Here is a 12,957-nt window from a genome sequence, read left to right as displayed (position 1 = left end):
CTCCTCCTCCTCCTCCTTCCTCCTCCTCCTCCTCCTCCTCCTCCTCCTCCTCCTCCTCCTTCCTCCTCCTCCTCCTCCTCCTCCTCCTTCCTCCTCCTCCTCCTCCTCCTCCTCCTCCTCCTTCCTCCTCCTCCTCCTCCTCCTCCTCCTCCTTCCTCCTCCTCCTCCTCCTCCTCCTCCTCCTCCTCCTTCCTCCTCCTCCTCCTCCTCCTCCTTCCTCCTCCTCCTCCTCCTCCTCCTCCTCCTCCTCCTCCTTCCTCCTCCTCCTCCTCCTCCTCCTCCTCCTCCTCCTTCCTCCTCCTCCTCCTCCTCCTCCTCCTCCTTCCTCCTCCTCCTCCTCCTCCTCCTCCTCCTTCCTCCTCCTCCTCCTCCTCCTCCTCCTGCTCCTCCTTGGCACCAGCTGGAGCAGAAGGCATTTTGCCTGCCTCAGCAGAATTTGCTACCTGCCTAGCAGCTCAGGAGTGGCAAGACCTGGAGATTCCTGAGGCTAAACAGGAGGCAAAAGAGCCACGTCAACAAACAGCCTTTAGTTTAATAAATGAGATCCGCTTGAATTAAAGCATCGTTTCCAGGGTTTTTTTTTCCTTCCCTCTGTGCAAAAAGATGCAAAGCGTCTTAAGACTTAATGTGTGTTCTGAACCAGCCCTCTTCTCGCACCCCTAATCAAAAGAAGAGACTGGAAAGCGTTCAAGGCTAAAAGGCTTCTGCCAAGATTTAATAGTAAACACACAAGAGCTTATCTTCTCAAGCAAAAGAGTTGCTTTCAGCAACCAGCCCCTCCCCAAACACTCCTTTTATAGAGAGCTCAGGGCGTGGTCTCCCTGTGCCTCCTCCCGAGGAGTCCCATAGCCTTCCTTTGTTTGTCCCTGCTCGACTGCCTCCTGCGTCGGGCGTCCTTGAACAGGGCCAGCTGTGGGTCATCATCCTCCGCACTCTCGGGCTCACACAGCTGAGCAGAGGTTCCCGGCTGAGGACTCTGCAAAGTCTCCAAATCATCATCAGCCGGTTCGTTTCCCTCCTCCCCCACATCTGAGTCCTCCGATACATCGGAGCCGGCTGTCGGACCCACAGGCTGACCCTGAGTCACAACACTATCCCGCACCGCAGGGCCCTTCCCCCGGGTCTGCCGATCCGGATGCGGTCGGGATGGGAACTGTTCGTGAAACGCAGTCACCAACGCAGGGGCATGAACGGCGGTCACGTCTTCCCATGTGAAGTCCTCCGGCCCGTACCCTTTCCACTCGATCAGGTACTGGAAGCGACCTTTCAGCCAGCGGGAATCCCTGATGCTGGCGACCTCGTACTCGGGGGTGCTGTCGCCATCACGAGGTCCTGATGGGGGAGGTTCCGCTTGGCGAAGTGGACAAGCCGGTTGTTCGGGGACCAACAAGGACCGATGGAAGACGGGGTGCACGCGCAGGGAACGTGGCAGAGTTAAACGATAGGCGACCGGGTTGATGACGGCCTCGACTGGGAACGGTCCAAGGTAACGGTGGTCCAGCTTCCTCGCCGGCCGAGTGGATGGTAGGTTCCTGGTGGACAGCCAGACCCGATCCCCCACCGATAGTGGAGGCGTATCCCTTCTCGACCGATCGGCGAACCTCTTGTAGTCGGCCTTGGCCTTCTCCAGCTGCCGTCGCACCAACCGATGGATCGCCTGTAACTCCGCCATGAATTCGTTCGCTGCCGGCTCCGGTGAGTCCACGGGAGAAAGGGGGAAAAACCGGGGGTGATAACCCACATTGGCCAAGAACGGTGTCATCTGCGTGGAGGTGTGCTGCGAGTTGTTAAAGGCAAACTCGGCTATGGCCAAATAGTCCACCCAATTGTCCTGCTGCAGGTTAACGTAGCAGCGCAGATACTGCTCTAAGATGCCGATGACCTTCTCGGTACCCCCGTCGGTCTGAGGATGATGCGCGGACGAGAGGCAAACCTTAATGTCCAACGCCCGCATCAACTCCTGCCAGAAGCGGGCTGTAAACTGGGCCCCCCTATCGGAGACGACTCTATCGGGAAGGCCGTGCAGCCGGAACACCTGTTGGATGAACATGCGACTAGTGGCGCGAGCTGACGGTAAGCCGCGACAGGGGATGAAGTGTGCCATCTTGGTCAACATGTCCACCACCACAAACACTGTCGTGAAGCCGGAGGATGGGGGTAGATCCGTCAGAAAGTCCATGGACACAGCCCCCCAGGGTCTCTTGGGCGTTGGCAAAGGCTGCAGTAAACCAGGCGGGGCCCCTGTCGCTGACTTGGCCTGCCTGCATGGGACGCAGGAGGTGACATAAGACTGGACATCGTGTCGGACTCGGGGCCACCAGAACGTACGGGAGACCAGGTTCAGAGTCTTGAACAGGCCAAAATGCCCCGCAGCCGGGTTATCATGACATTGGCTGAGGACGAGTCCCCTGAGTGGCCCTCCTGGAACATAGAGCCGGTCACGATAATACAGGAGTCCATCCGTGACCGACCAAGGCAAATCTGGCCCCACCTCTTCCTTCCGCTGAGCCACCCACGCCTCCTGCTGCTGCGCCTCCCGGATCCGAGCCCGTATATCCACCGGCTCCCGCACCGCAGCAAAAGACTCGACAGGGATCACGGTCCTGGGCGGAAGCTTGTCTTCCACTCGGGTGTACTCGGGCTTCCTGGACAGAGCATCCGCTCTCTGGTTGTGCCCGCTTGGTATGTACCGCACCCGGAAGTCAAACCTCGCAAAGAAGAGGGACCACCGGATCTGGCGTTGGTTCAAATTCCGAGCGGTCTGCAGGCTTTCCAGATTCTTGTGGTCCGTCCGGACCTCGATTTGATGCCGCGCCCCCTCCAGATGATGCCTCCAAGCCTCGAACGCCGCCTTGATGGCCAGCAGCTCCTTCTCCCAGATGGTATAGTTGCGCTCCGAGGGATTCAATTTCCGAGAGTGATACGCGCAAGGGAAAAGGGTACCGTTGGGCGTCGCTGCCTGGAGCAACACGGCCCCAATGGCAATGTCGGAGGCGTCCGCCTCCACGACAAACGGCCGTTGCGGGTCAGGATGCTTCAAGATGGGCTCCTTCATGAAGGCGTCCTTCAAAGCTTGGAACGCCTGTTGTTCGGGGGCGTTCCACTGGAACCGAGTCTTCTTCTGCAGGAGCCGGGTGAGGGGGGCTGTCAAGGCAGCAAAGCCAGGGATGAATGTCCGATAGTAGTTGGCAAATCCAAGAAGTCGCTGAATATCCTTCACGCGACGCGGGGGTTGCCAACTCTGCAACGACTCAACTTTACTCGGTTCCATGGCGATGCCCTCAGGAGAAATGCGGTGACCCAAGAAATCAATGGTCACCTGGTAGAACTGGCACTTCTCCAACTTGGCAAACAGCCGATGTTTCCGGAGGCGCTGCAGGACCTGACGGAGATGCTGATGATGCGCTTCACGCGACGGGGAGTAAATCAGGATGTCGTCCAGGTAAATCACAACAAACTGGTCCAACAGATCCCGAAAGATGTCATTCATAAAATGCTGAAACACAGCAGGGGCGTTGGTCAGGCCAAACGGCATCACCGTGTACTCGAAATGTCCATAGCGAGTACCAAACGCCGTCTTCCACTCATCACCCGGCCGAACCCTGACGAGGTTGTAAGCTCCACGCAGGTCCAGTTTCGTGAAGATCTTAGCCTCCCGGAGTCGGTCCAAGAGCTCGGGGATGAGGGGCAGCGGGTAGCGGTTACGCACCGTGATAGCGTTGAGTTTCCGGTAGTCACAGCAAAGCCGTAACTCGCCCGACTTCTTTTTGACGAAGAGCACGGGCGCAGACACTGGCGAGGACGAGGGCCGGATGAAACCACGAGCCAAGTTCTTTGTCAGGAAGTCCCGCAATGCAGCCAACTCGGGCTCCGACATGGAGTACAAACGCCCCACTGGGAGAGGCGCATCAGGGACTAGGTCAATGGAGCAGTCGTAGGGCCTGTGCGGGGGTAATTGGTCCGCCTCTGACTCGCTGAACACGTCAGCAAAGTCGGACAGTTCGGGAGGCAAGGAAACCCCTGGGGAACCCTCCACCTGGCCGGCACAGATATGGCGGGTGTGGTCCACGCACTGCAAACTTGGGAAGGTGACCAAGTTCTGAGACCAATAGATCTGTGGATCATGCGCCCGGAGCCACGCCAGTCCCAAGACCACGGGGAAGTGCAGATCCGAAGTGACGTAGAACTGAATGGCCTCCACATGGGTACTGATGGCCATACACACGGGTTGCGTGGCGGCCGTGATAGGCCCGGACAGGAGCACTCGACCATCGATGGTCTCCACAAGCATGGGCGGATCCACTGGACACTGGGGAACAGCCCATTTGGCCACAAAGGCCGAATCCATAAAGTTAGTGGTAGCCCCAGAGTCAATTAAGGCATGGACCGGAATCCCCTCTGGCTTGCCAGGGAGGATCAGTCGTGCCTCCAAAATCAAATGCCGTGGAGGTTCACAGGCACCGTCGGAACGGCGTCGCTCGGCGTGATCGTTGTGGGTCGCCCGATCTTTCACACCGTCTAGATCGGGCTCGGGCCGTTTCCCGATAGCAAAGCAGGGGACTTTCTCGGGGCAGGCTTGGTCACTGACGCCCGCTGACGCTTCTTCGGGCAAGAAGCAGCCAAATGTCCAGGGTCCCCACAGTAAAAACACAACCCCTCCGATCGTCGTCTGTCCATTTCCGTCACCGATAGACGGGACCTGGCGGCACCCAGCTCCATTGGCTCCTCCCTCTGGACTGGGGGCTCACGCACAACAGGGGCGGCAGGGGTCTGTGGGGTGGCACGGCGACTCTTACGCTGCTGCAGCCGGGCATCGATCCGCAGACAAAGATGGATCAGCCCATTCAGGTCTGAGGGAATGTCCACGCGGGCCAGCTCATCCAACATCTCCTCTGACAAGCCATCCTGAAAGGCATCCACGAGCGCAGCCTCATTCCAGGCGGAATCCTGGCTAAGCAGCCGGAAATCGCTGATATAGGCCTGTAGAGGGCGCTGACCCTGCCTCAAAGCTTTCAGGCGTCGGGTGGCAGTCTGCGCCTTAATCGGGTCCTCGTACATGAGGCGCATATGGTCACAAAACCCCCCAAAGTTATCCAACAAAGGGCTAGGCTGTGCCAACAGAGGCGTGCCCCAACGAGCTGCATCTCCTGACAGAAGGCTCAACACGAATCCCACCTTATCTCGGTCAGTGGGGAAATCAGCTGCTCTCACGCTAATATAAAGCTGGCATTGTCCCAGGAAGGCAGGAAACAGTTCTGGTTTACCAGCAAATTTATCCGGCATAGCTATCTGACATTTCCTCCTGGGTGGGGGGGCAGCATGTACCTGAGCCTGCAGTTGTGCCACCTGAGTGGCCAGCAAGGTGAGTTGCTGGTTGAGCTGGGCATTCTCGGCAAGAAGCTGCTCCATCGTAGTATTAAGGGGTGGGTGGCTGAAAGCAAACTGTTCTGAACCAGCCCTCTTCTCGCACCCCTAATCAAAAGAAGAGACTGGAAAGCGTTCAAGGCTAAAAGGCTTCTGCCAAGATTTAATAGTAAACACACAAGAGCTTATCTTCTCAAGCAAAAGAGTTGCTTTCAGCAACCAGCCCCTCCCCAAACACTCCTTTTATAGAGAGCTCAGGGCGTGGTCTCCCTGTGCCTCCTCCCGAGGAGTCTCACAGCCTTTCTTTGTTTGTCCCTGCTCGACTGCCTCCTGCGTCGGGCGTCCTTGAACAGGGCCAGCTGTGGGTCATCATCCTCCGCACTCTCGGGCTCACACAGCTGAGAAGAGGTTCCCGGCTGAGGACTCTGCAAAGTCTCCAAATCATCATCAGCCGGTTCGTTTCCCTCCTCCCCCACATCTGAGTCCTCCGATACATCGGAGCCGGCTGTCGGACCCACAGGCTGACCCTGAGTCACAACACTGTGGTCTTTCAAACCCACTTTTTTATTTTTTTATTTAAAAAAGATGTTTTTCTTGCTGGGAGTTTGTAGAATGGAACCGACAATCCTATCGCTTTGCAGTTGGGCTTGCAGTTTTTACATCTGTTGAATTGTTTCCTGTTCTCGCGGTTATGGAAATGCCCCAAAACGTAGTGAACAGCCTTTGGGCTTCTGACCAGGCTTAGCTTATTTGAAAGGTGTGTGTGTGTGTGTGTGCCCTCAGATGGGGGTGTTTTGTGGCTCAAAAGTTGGATAGGAGGATGGCTTGCTTTCAGCCGCTCAGATGCCAAATTGCAGCACTGTGGTTAGGGAAGGAGATGCACAGAAGTGAAGTTAGAGTTAACCATAATATGTGGGACATATAAATGGTCCTTGACTTACAGCCATTTGTTTACTGACTGTTCAGAGTTACAACAGCATGGAAAGTTTGTTCTGCGACGACTCCTTGCCCTGAAAACTGTTGCAGCCTCCCTGTGGTCATGTGTTTGAAAGTCAGGCTCGGCGACTGGCCTGTCTTTATGACATTTGCAGCGTCCCAGGGACCCATGACCGCCATTTGCGACTTTCCCAGTTGACTTTCAACAAGCAAAGTCAACGGGGAGAGCGAGACTTGCTTAACGCCTGTGTGACTCATTTAACGACTGCAGTGGCTTGCATAACAGCTGTGACAAAAACAAAAAACCAAAAAACAGGTAAAAATTGGACGTGACTCCTTGAATGAACACTTTGCTTAGCAGCAGAAATTGGCTGAGACTGATTGGGGGATTCTGGGCGTTAAGGTCCAGAGATGCTGGCTGGGGAATTCTGGACGCTGAAATCCACACATCTTAAAAGTTTGTTAAGGTTTGAGAAACACGGTGTTATGCCGCTGAAAAGCAACAGGATGTAAATCTAGCCTTGCCCACTAGAGGTCACTAGGACTATAGAGAAAAATTGCTTTAATTCCAACTCTTCCAATTCCAGAATTACTATTATTGGGTCAGTTATCCCCTTTCCTTTTATTTGATGGCCAATATGGACCTCACAGGCATTTGTGCAAAGTAATATAGTAGCTCTAAAGGACGTCTGAATTCATAGGATTGCAAGCGTAATTTAGGGCAGCAACCAGAGGACAGAGATGACATGGAGAGAAATATGGTGGTAGGTGTTGCTGTGCAGAAAAATCACAATTTCGGGTTGTTACAGTTTGGGAAGCCCCTTACTTGCAAAGCCACTAACAACAAGCCAACCAGCCAACCAACCAACCATGATCAAAAGACATATAATAGGAAATAGATATTGTATTTGCAAGTCAAAAATGCCCAGTTCTGTCAATTAAGTTTTGACCGAACCATTGCAGGATGCCTCTCCATCAGGTTTTGCACAGAAAAGATCAACATATGACAATTGAGAGTGCCGTGCATTTTATTTCATTTTTCCTGACTGTTGACACCAAAGCAAGTCTAGCAACTTCTACAAATCTTGTTTTCCTTTCTACCTGCATGTTTTTAAATAGCAGGAAAAATTATTCCACAGTACTCATATTTTTGTTGGGAAAATTAAATCTCTCTTCCCCTTTCTCCTGGCAAATTCTTGAGCACAACCCAAATCCAGTTTGTTATTTTTCCTCGGATGCAAAAAATGTGGAATTGCAGCTTTGCACTAAATAGAAACCAGCAATTTTGCCCCAAGAGTTAAACCCCGATTCATGTCCCCAGCATCACAAAACCTAGTTACCAGACAATATGTTCAGAGCAACTAACTGGCATCTGTTAAAGACCTCCAAAATCATTTCTTTTCCCTCTGAATTAGTATTGTTGGGAATAACAGCAGAAGTGGGCTAATGAACAAATGTCATCCTTGTTGACTTCCTAATATCCTTTGATTTGATCCAGTCTGACAGAGTTCCTGCCACTTTCTCTCTGCCAACGAGCGGCAGCCAAGAAACAAACAGGGAATTTCCAAAATTCAAGCTTCACTCTTTTCCTAGATGTTAATGACTGCACGGATGAATTGTACATTGCAAACGGTGCAGGGTTAAGATCACTGCAAAAACCAAGAATGGAAACAGAGACAAGTCATCAAATAGGCTTTAAGCTGAAATTTATTCAACAGGTTTAATAAAATTATATTTCAGTAATCCACTGACAAATGCCAGCTGGGTTCCTACATCGTCCTCTGCCACTTGTTTCTCAACCGCGGCAACTTTAAGAGTTGTGGACTTCTACTCCCAGAATGCAAAGGGAGGCTGCAACGGTTGTAAAGGCATCCCATTGCCAAACACCTAAATTCTGATCACATTTTCAGTGCTGTTGTAACTTCTTTTGTCCCACAAGATGATCAATGGGCTTATATGGATTTGAGGGCAGTTATTGAATCTGCCCTCTCCTGAGACTTTATAAGACTTTGTTATTATTTTATTTATATCCTGCCTTTTATTATTATTATTATTATTATTATTATTATTATTATTATTATTATTATTGTTATTGTTATTGTTATTGTTATTATCAATTCAAAGCAGAGAAAATACCTAATACTCCTTCTTCCTCCTATTTTCCACGCAACAACAACAACCCTGTGAGCTGGTTTGGGCTGAGAGAGAGCGACTGACACAAAGTCACCTGCCTGCCTTTCACGACTAATGTAGGACTAGAACTCCCCATCTCCTGGTGATTATCCCAAAGTCACCCAGCTGGCTTTAATGGCTAAGACAGATCTAGAGCTCACCATCTCCTGGTGATTGTCCCAAAATCACCCAACCGGCTTTCATGCCTAAAGTGGGACTAGAACTCACCATCACTTGGTGATTGTCCCAAAGTCACCAAGATGGCTTTCGTGGCTAAGGCTAGACTAGAACTCACTGTCTCCTGGGCATTGGCCCAAAAGCCACCCAGCTGACTTTCATGCCTAATAGGACTAGAACTCACGGTCTCCCAGTTTGTAGCCTGGTGCCTTAAACACTAGACCAGACTGGATCTCTTGATAAGCTTTACAAGATTTCCTCAGATTTTATATCAGCCTCGGATGGTTTGGAGTTTCAGAAGCCTCCATAAGCTTTGGAGAGAATATATCTAAAGACCGGAGAGTTAAATGTTCTACTGATGTTATTGAGGTGCGCCTAAAGTGGCCTAGCTCGATTTCAGGTCTTATAATATTGTCTCTCTAGCAGCCTGTTTTTTTTAAATTGATTATGGCCTTCTGACAAATGGAACCTGGCCAGTAAGACAGCGAAGACGAGAGCCTTCCCTTCCATCATCTGCCTACATCTGGCCTCACTAAATATTTGATGGAGTAAACAACAAATAGCTCTTTATGAAACTCATCCTCCGCTTCCTTCGGGTTGCAGATTATCGCTTCCTCATTTGCATTTTGCATGTTTCCCTTCTTTAAAAATGGCAAATGAAATTGCATTCCCATCCATCCAAGTGGAAAGCTAAATAATGAAACGGAAATAGGAGCATTTCCCAATCATTGAAAATGACGCCCTGGGTTGGTGGGATCCAGAGATTGTTGTCAAGGGCGGGATCCTTAAAATCAACAGGACTAATTAGAATTCGTGTATGTAGGGAACGCTTCACCTAGAACTACATTTGGATCCCACAAAGTGTTTTTAATTATTGCATTGCTTTATTAGCCAGAAAAAAAAGTCAGCACCACTATTGTGAAATCATGTCAGTATTAGCAAGGAGAATAACCGTTCCGGAAAGATCAATCATATAAACTAACCCACTTGCTTGTCCAATATTTATGCAAAATAACACATCTCAATATGTCATCTCAACCCAGTTAGAAAATTCATCTAATTTCTCCATCTCTCCCAGTAGTGAAGGGGGAAAAACCACCGTGTTTTATTTCCAAGTTTCTAATATATTTCATTCTTCTGTATATTCTAATCCATATGTCCATTTCAAGTGACTTAATAAAAACAGGTGCTTAATTTGCTAACTAATGGAACTTTCCCCTTCTCTTAAATCCTGGCTCCATGACGAAGTAGCAGTATTCCTTGTCTCAGATCCAGGAATTGTAGCAAGTATCCCTCTGTTAATATTTTAAGCGTTCCGGCATTGTAACTCTCGTTATTTTTTCCCCCCAATATGACTCCAGTGGGTGTTCATAAGTGATGAATCCATTATTATCTGAACCATTGTTTCACAGCCTTGGCAATTGTAAGAGGTGTGGACTTTTGACTCCCAGAATTCTCCATCCTAGATACAAGCTTTGCATCTGAGCGATCAAGTCTTTTAAAAAACCTAGGACTGCCTTTACATCATACATTGATCAGTGAGGTCCTCAAAGGAGGTAGAAGGTTTAGGGGTTAATTATGAATGGCCTTTAAGGTTGTATCTGTGCTCTTGGATAGTCTCCCTCTTAAAACCCATAAAACTATGGTTTTATCTTTCTCCTTTCTCCTTTTAAAGAGTAATATGGTAATTTTTCTGTTGTTTTCAATCTACTGCAGCTGTCTCTGTCTTTATCTCTATCGTCTGTCTGTCTATCTATCTATCTATCTATCTATCTATCTATCTATCTATCTATCTATCTATCTATCTATCTATATCTATCAATCTATCTATCTATCTATCTATCTATCTATCTATCTATCTATCTATCTATCTATCTATCTATCTATTTATTTATATCTATCTATATATATATCTATTACCCCTGCCCGTTTCTCTCATCTATCCATCCATTTTTAAAGCACTTTGAAATCTGATTTCAAAAGAAGCACCAAGAAATCTCTAACAAAAGCGGCAACAAAAATGTCATCCACTACTTTTGCCCTGTGGGTTAAAACCAAAGTTGAGATCTCTGTTGAATTAAAAAAAAAAAGTTCTGTTTCCCATAAGAAAAAAAAAGCAGGAAAAGATATTTCCTATCTCCGAGTTGCACACACGTGAGCTTTTTTGGTTTGTTTGTTTTAATGGCAAAGTTACTTGTCCCATTTTTCTCCAATTTCAGAAATGGAAGTTGATTTCTATTCCTTGGTTGCCATCTGCTTCGGCTGCTAACAGTCTTCCCAAGTAAGAAGCCATCTGCTGATTCTATCCGAGGAAGCTTTTTATAGAGCAGCGAAGTGGTGAAGCTTTTTTTTTTAAAAAATAATGACTTAGAATAAGTTGGATATGAACACGAGCAAGGGTTTATATTTTGTTTCTACTAAATGTACCTAAGGCAGGCTGGGTGAACATCAACAAATTTCACCATAATAACCTCTTTGGGGTGATCACAACATCAGATTCTGCCTTCTAATGAGGTGGAACCACCCCAAAAGATGCAGTTCGATGGTCAGAAAAGTCAAGTCCTGTATTTAAGGGGAGAGGGAGGGCAAAAAAACAGATCCACAAGTACAGGATAGGTAGCTCCTGACTCAACAGTGGTGCCTATGAGAAGCATCTTGGTTTCCTGGTGGACAACCACATAAGTGTGAGCCAGCAGTGTGTTGCAGCTGTCCCCCCCCCCCCCAAAAAAAAACAAGACAGGGCAGTCCTAGGCTGCATCAACAAGGGATAGCATCAAAAAGACAATAAATGATAGTACCATTTGTATTGCATTGGTGAGGCCACATTAGGAATATTGTGTCCAGCTCTGGTCACCACGATGCCAAAAAGATGCTGAGACCTATACAAAGAACTTAGGAAGAATGATTGTAGGGATTGGGTATGTTTAGTTTTATTAACAGAAGGAGTAGGGGATAGCAGCGTTCCGATATCTGGTTAGAACAACTAACCAGTGGAACAACCTGCCTCCAGAAGTGGTGAATGCTCCAACACTGGAAGTTTTTAAGAAGAGACTGGACAGCCATTTGTCTGAAATGGTATAGGGTTTCCTGCCTGAGCAGGGGGTTGGACTAGATGACCTCCAAGATCCCTTCCAACTTCTTCTTCTTCTTCTTCTTCTTCTTCTTCTTCTTCTTCTTCTTCTTCTTCTTCTTCTTCTTCTTCTTCTTCTTCTTCTTCTTCTTCTTCTTCTTCTTCTTCATCATCATCATCATCATCATCATCATCATCATCATTATTATTATTATTATTATTATTATTATTATTATTATTATTATTATTATTATTATTATTCTAAGGGGCTGTCCCAAAGAAAAGTGGGGTCAACCTATTCTCCAAAGCTCCAGAGGGCAGGACAAGAAGCGACGGATGGAAACTAATCAAGGGGGGAAATCAAGCTAGAACTAAGGAGAAATTTCCTGGCAGTTAGAACGATCAATCAGTGGAACAGCTTGCCTCCAGAAGTTGTGGATGCTCCAACACTGGAGGTTTTTGAGAAGAGATTGGACAACCATCTGTCTGAAATGATATAGGGTTTCCTGCTTGAGCAGGAGGCTGGACTAGACAATCTCCAAGGTCCCATCCAACTCTGTTATTCTGTTATTCTCTGAGAGCAAAGACTTTCCTTGGGGTTTGATAAGTAGGCTGGAGTATCAAGGAGAGAAGCAACCTAGAACTAAGGAAAAACTTCCTGGCAGTTAGAACAATTGACCAGTGGAACAACCTGCCTCCAGAAGTTGTGGCTGCTCCAACACTGGAAGTTTTAAAGAAGAGATTGGATAACAATCTGTCAGAAATGATATAGGGTGTCCTGCCTGAGCAGAGGGTTGGACTAAAAGATCTCCAAGGTCCCTTCCAACTCTGTTATTCTGACCCTAGAAAGAGCAAAAAAGATGGTCTGGAGGCTACATTCTCCATAATTGCATTGGATACCTCTGTGTCCAAGTGGTGCACAGCAACGGGGTCTCTGCCTTGCACTTCCTTATCCCGCACAAGGCAAGCTGTCACGTCAAGCGTTTAGCAGAAACGCAATGGGAATTGTGAAGCGTTAATGTTTCCCAGACTGCCGTCTGCCACATTAACAAATCTGTTCTCTTTCCAATAGACAATCCTGCCAATCACGGTGACAGTTTGAAGAACACCGTTCATTGTTAATTAATTATTAGCTGTCAGCCGAAAGCTTCTGTTGAACTACCTGTGTTCAAGCAGGCTGTGGTTCACCTGTGATTTAAACTTTTCTGTTTAAAAAAGGATATAAGGAATACCTTCAA

This window comes from Vipera ursinii, assembly GCF_947247035.1.
Source record: "Vipera ursinii genome assembly, chromosome: 12".
NCBI lineage: Eukaryota > Metazoa > Chordata > Lepidosauria > Squamata > Viperidae > Vipera > Vipera ursinii.
This window is presented reverse-complemented; position numbering follows the sequence as displayed.